The 6,000-nt window shown below is 43.8% G+C and overlaps 1 protein-coding gene across 4 annotated transcripts in view; it reads right to left on the reverse strand.

Moving 5' to 3' along the window:
• Nucleotides 1-3,563, reverse strand: part of st18 (ST18 C2H2C-type zinc finger transcription factor) — a 586,894-nt gene extending 583,331 nt beyond the window's left edge. For 3 of the 4 annotated variants that reach the window (XM_085992909.1, XM_085992912.1, XM_085992907.1), the window contains exon 1: nucleotides 3,433-3,562. The gene's annotated coding sequence lies outside the window, so the exon portion shown is untranslated. Of the gene's footprint in view, nucleotides 1-3,432 lie in introns of all 4 variants that reach the window. The other variant, XM_085992910.1, reaches the window with a different exon arrangement.
• Between the last annotated feature and the right edge of the window lie 2,437 nt (nucleotides 3,564-6,000).

Raw genomic sequence — 6,000 nt, forward strand, 5'->3', positions numbered from 1 at the left:
TGAGGCCAGGGCCCGCCACCGATATCGCTCGCCATGGACCGCCGAGGTAGGGATAATCACGGCCTATGTCTTACAGGTGTAAGTGATAAGCATCGACCTTTTCTAACCATCAACCAAACACAGGTGCAGATACTTAGCTTAAAAATTGAACAGGTGTTTTATTTTAAATTGAAGATACATATTAACAAATAAAGATATACAGTCACTCTCCTTCCCTTCACTGTCACTCTTACTCTTCTCAGCTTAATATATTTTCTAAAATTTATAGAAAAACAATCTATTGCAGATGGATAATCAGAGCACTGTCAATGTTTCTCTCTCACTCACACACAAACACACATAACCTCTTTGTTTAAAAATATACAGCTCTTTGTTTTAAATAAAAATCAAATATCTCACTAGCTACCACTAACACTCTCCCTTCTTTCTTGCAGGGCAAGCTTGCAAGGAAATACAGAGATGAGGTAGAGTATCCATTTAGGTCCTTTCCCAAGTCAAGGAGGATGTCACAGAGACTGTGGGAATGGGTTGCGTCAGGTGCGTGGCGAGCAGTAAGGCTGGAGGACATGTCCTGCAGGGTTCTTGACTATCTATATTCTTTCTCTACTGACTGACACCTTCATACACTATCCAAAACAATGTTCAGCTGCATTTAGCAATCAGTCATCTGTCTCTGCTGATCCTTGACACTAAATACTAAACCTTGTCCCTTTCTTTCCTTTCAGGTGAAGCAAATGTAGAGCACCCAGAGACTGAGGAGCTGGAAGAGGGCAGCACGCAAGATGACACAGCGTCACTCAATCTTACCTTAACAAGTCCTAGCTCAAAGACTGTCACTACAAGTACTATACAGGATAGGCTAGAGCAGTCTGCACTGGAAGACTCATCCAGAACTCGTGCACGGGAGCATGGGAAGGGACAACCCAAGAAGCTGATTGCTGGAGGAAGAGCTTGCACCCTAGCCCTGCTGTAGACACAGATGAAGATCTAGAGAGCACAGCCCACTTAAAAAAACTGATTTCTATACACCAGATCCTTTTAAGTGCACTGGGCAGCCTGCCAGGATACTTGTGCACAATGGCAAAGAGCATGGAGAAGTCCAGCTCCAGCTCCAACTTGTGTTGGATCATCCAGCATGGCACTCAGACCATGCAACCAACCATGGAGCGAGTGGCCAGCTCTATGAACACTGCAGTGGGGCCTACAATGATAGAGCCTTTGGTGACAGCTCTGACAGCTTCTCTGGGAGCTCAGATTGCTGCTATCATGGCTTTGGTGTATAGCATCTCCTCAGGCTCTCATTCCATGAAGAACATGAATAAGGGCTTCCAGAGCATCAGTACACACCTCACTCTGTTCTCAAAATGGTCCTAATTCAAGTGCTGGGCTTCTACTTGCATATTTTAATGAGGCCAGCATTCATTTCAAGTAGCCGCCAGGGAGGCCTAAGTAATGCCATCACATTTCATGAGCACTTCAAACACGACATGTGCCAAAGTGAAATTAGTATGTGAAATGGTGATTTAGCACCAGAAAACTGGGCAAAATGCCACTGAATTTCTACCCTTTCAATTTTACGTCTACATCTTCCAAGTGCATGCCAGTGATGTGGAACTCAACTTTACCACTCTTCTAGTGGGCCTCCCTACCTCAACCTTTGACAAGCTGCGACTCATTCAAAATGGCTCAGCTTGCGTCCTCACTCACACAAAGTCCCATAGTACCCAGGACCAACTCTCCAAACACCACGGGCTCTCCAAATCCCAGGAAGTTCATTTCAAAACTTTTATTCATGCTTTCAACCCTCCAAACCCTTCCTCACCATACCTTTCTGATCATTTCCAGGCTTACATCTCTGGGTATGCACGCCCAATGCACTGCTTGTTCCCTGTTCCCTCTGCATTGCCAGTGGTGGATGTTCATTCAACCACTACGTTCCTATCCTTTGGAACTTTCTGGTTAGTTTCTTCTTGCCAAATTACATCCCTCCATGCTTGCAATAATATGCTTAAAATCCTTCTTCTCTATCATGACTTTCTCCCCACCATCATCTTTATGTTTTCCTTTTTTTCCCTCCTTCTGTCATCCACTGTGTTTTTCCTCCTTACGGTAAAGTGATTTGTTTTCCTGCACATGAGGACTGCTACAGAAATGCAAGTTATTGTTGACACTATGAACATTCATCCCTTTTGTTGAATAAACAAACAAATGGATGACAATGTTTACCTTACTTGGTGTGGTTCAAATCAGCCAACTTATTTAGGGTAACTTTCTAGCTTTGAACTTCCAGCCGGAACCTCGCCGACCAGGAGCTTATTTAAAAAACTATTGATGTGCTCTATGCCTCTGAGCATGATTTTCTAACTATTTAAATCATTGTGGTGTAGGAATTCGTGAATTCCTGATGAAATTACTAAGAGCGAGGCAATCAGCTAACCAAAACGATGTTTAATGCAAACTGGTGGAACATTCAAAAACACAGGAGAACTCAAACACAGGTCTTTGCTTAAAGCTGGCTCCACGAGGACTGAGAGGGGAGGCTCCTCAGTCTGACGTCATAAAGTCATCAAGATTCCCGCCGTTGGGAACGTCACGTGACCCATGTGATGACGTCATCGCGCTTGGTCTTAACTCTTTAGAGACCGCGCTGTTAACATGCAGCAAACGAATACAGACTTTGTTACAGGCAATTATGTACAACAATATAAGAACCCCTTGGTGGCTCTGCCACAGTGGGTCATTTTTCTCACTTCTGGGATTTTTGACCAGAAGTGATGTCAAGCATGTTATGTGTCTGCTCAAATGTGGGCTGGATTATCATAATAGGTCGCAAGCAATGGGATGATAACATGCAACGTATTTCCCATCTTTGTCATCTTAGAAAATATCCTGGCACCCAGTATTGCTAAGAATTGTGGGGAATGGATTTAAAATGTAAAGTACCGCTTTGACTAAAGGGGAAATCTTTAAAATTTTCTGGAAGTTTTATCCTCTTCAGCTGACCATGTTGGCCATGCTACTGAGGAAGAAAGCATTGGAGCACATACCATGCCTCACACCCACCCCTCACCCCTCACCCTGAGGCAGGCACCCCAAACTTGATGGCAACCTCAATATGCTAATGACCCTGACCCTAGGAAATGGGCCTGGGTCACAGGCCCACCTGACAGGCAGTTGAAAGGCATTTCTGATGACAGAGCAGGAGCTGAGGATAATCCAGGCCATTATCATTGTTAGCGTTTATTCCATAATAGTTTTAACAAAATGGTATCATCTGAGAACTCAGCCATGTAGTTGTGTTGTCAAACCTCTCATTTTTCTTGGCTAAGTATTCTTTTTTCAAATGTGAACACAACCAGGATTTGAAAAGCATTAAAACAATTTCCAGCATCCGCAGTATTTTGCTTTTGTATTTGAAAAACATTACTTTACCTTGCAGTTAGTCTCATTTTCAGGTTCCACAAAACGTGTCAGTCTTGATCTCAGGCCGAGTGAGACCTAAATGTTCTTGAGACCTTACATCCAAACCTTTTAGAATTCTTCTTTCTCAATTTTCCTGCATTAACAAATAATAAATTAATAACTCAGCAACACAATGGGGATGATTCGAGTTGACAGTGGACGGCTCGACTGCGCCGCCGGCCTGATGTGGGGCCGTGGGGAAACCTCATCGATTTTGGAATTTGAGCCTCACCATAAGAAAATCGGCATGTTGCCAGTGCGAAATGAGCATTGACAGGCAGGTTGGCAATAGGAGGGGCTGGGGGAGGATCCATCAAATCGAATGGCTCCTTCGTAGAGCCGAGCCAGCAGCGGGCAGAATGATTTTCAGGGAATCAGATGGAGCACGCTCCTCTTGGCCTCCCAAACATCATTCAATCTTACCCTTACTGTTCTGGGAATGGTCTCCAGCAGTCCCTTGAAAGCCTGCTAGTTAGGCCGCTGTATGTCTAGTTCCAGTGGGTGGGGGCTTGTGCAGTGTGTGCTCCACCCAGTGGATGAGCAGAATTGCATCAAGGTTAAATATATATCATAAAAATAAGACCCTGATTTAAATATATTCATGAGGCTCCTGCCCATTTCAGGCCCACTCCAAAATTGCAGCGGGTTCTAAGATTGTGGGGCATAGGCTGGAAGTTTTTATGCTGATATTTGTCTCGCTACCATCCTGTTCCTGCTGAAAAATGGGGCAATAGTGAGCCGAATATTAGTCCCAACACCTTTCAGCAAATTGTCTCTATTTTGGGGGTAAATTTGTTGGCCGAGAGTTTCAGCTAGGGTCACAATCGGAAAATGCACCTGGAATACACTGGACACTACATTGGTTTCGCTGAGGTGAGGTTATGCCCAGGTTTCTGCTCAAACTCATTTGCATAAGCCCGAATGTAAAATCTCCCATAAATTAGTGTAATCGAACAGCGTTGTCGATCATAATTGATTATTGACTGGAACATAGCCAATGGGGCCTCAAAATTATTGAATTAAACTAATTTAAACTGAACATTTGTTCAAATAATTGCTGCAGCTGAAGAAACAGGCCCATCAGTGATTTCAATTGACTGCTGGTCATAGGTCTTATGCAGCAACGGCAGATCAATGGACTGAATTTGAACTCATTTAAACGGAATGTAAAAAAAATTAAAGTAATTGTAGCATCAGCATGAGAAACAGACCTGAGTGAGGCTTCAATTGACTGCTGGTCACTGCACCTGCTGGTCATTGATGATGGATTAATGTGATCACGGGTGCCTATCTGCCCGAAATTCTAGGCGTAATATGATGAACACGCCCAAACGGGCACATTTGGCAGAAACTCGCCATTCTGACCTGGGGGCATGGTCAGTTTTGTGGGCAGGGATTGTTTTGGGCGAATTGACTTTTGAACCAGCGGAAACTCGAGCGTAAATGATTATGGGCATAACTCACTTACATTTCAATTCCACAATCTTTTGCGCTATTTAAGTCAATTCTGCCCAGATTGCACTGATATTTAGGCAGAAAACATACGGAAACTCCAGGCTGTTATTTTTATCAAAATGACATGTCAGTGCTAGAGAATTGAGCAATTTGTTTACCATTGGCATTCATGGTCATAGTTAAGTCCTGCAGGACACGTAAGACACGTATGACATTATTGGAGCAGAATAAGGCGCCATCCGCAAAAATGGCAACAATGTGCTTTTAACCCAATACACCCACCCTACCCCTGACCACTGTATAAATTTGAAGGCCCCCAAAAAATGAGGGGAGATCAATTATCTTCTGAATTGAGGGCCCGGGTTCCCTACATGGAAGTATGATTTTTTAAATCCTAATATTCAGCCTGATAAGGGCTAAGTCAGAGTTGATTTCTTTTTAATTTGTTTATGGGATGTGGGCATTGCTGGCAAGGCCAGCATTTATTGTCCATCCTTCATTGCCCTGGAGAAGGGGGCAGTGAGACAAACTAAGTGGTTTGCTAGGCCACTTCAAAGGGCAGTTAAGAGTCAACCACATTGCTGTGGGTCAGGAGTCACATATAGGCCAGACCAGGTAAGGACAGCAGATTTCTTTCCCTAGAGGACATTAGTGAACCAGATGGGATTTTATGACAATCCAACAGTTTCATGGTTGCCATTACTAATACTAGCTTTTTTATTCCAAGTTTATTTAATTAACTGAATTTACATTCTCCAGCTACCATGGTGGGATTTGAACTCACATCTCTGGATCATTAGCCCAGGCTGCTATATTACTAACCCAGTGACATTACCACTATGCTACCGTTCGCTATCCTGCAGCTGTTCAGGGCGAGTGCTTCTCTGGAGCTTCTCCAGACACATGCTGCTAACCCCAAATATGAAAATGCTCTCAGGTGGGACTGGAACAAGGGCCATTCCAAGCAACAGATGGAAATCCAGCCCTGCTGCCCTTCTAGTGGCTGAGCAGGAAACCAGCAACTTTGGACCCTATTGGAGGATACCATAGTCAAATACAATTCAAGGGTCTCTGAAATCAGCT

This window comes from Somniosus microcephalus, chromosome 7 (genome assembly GCF_052327205.1).
Source record: "Somniosus microcephalus isolate GS21.2 chromosome 7, FLI_Smic_1.0, whole genome shotgun sequence".
NCBI classification, from domain to species: domain Eukaryota; kingdom Metazoa; phylum Chordata; class Chondrichthyes; order Squaliformes; family Somniosidae; genus Somniosus; species Somniosus microcephalus.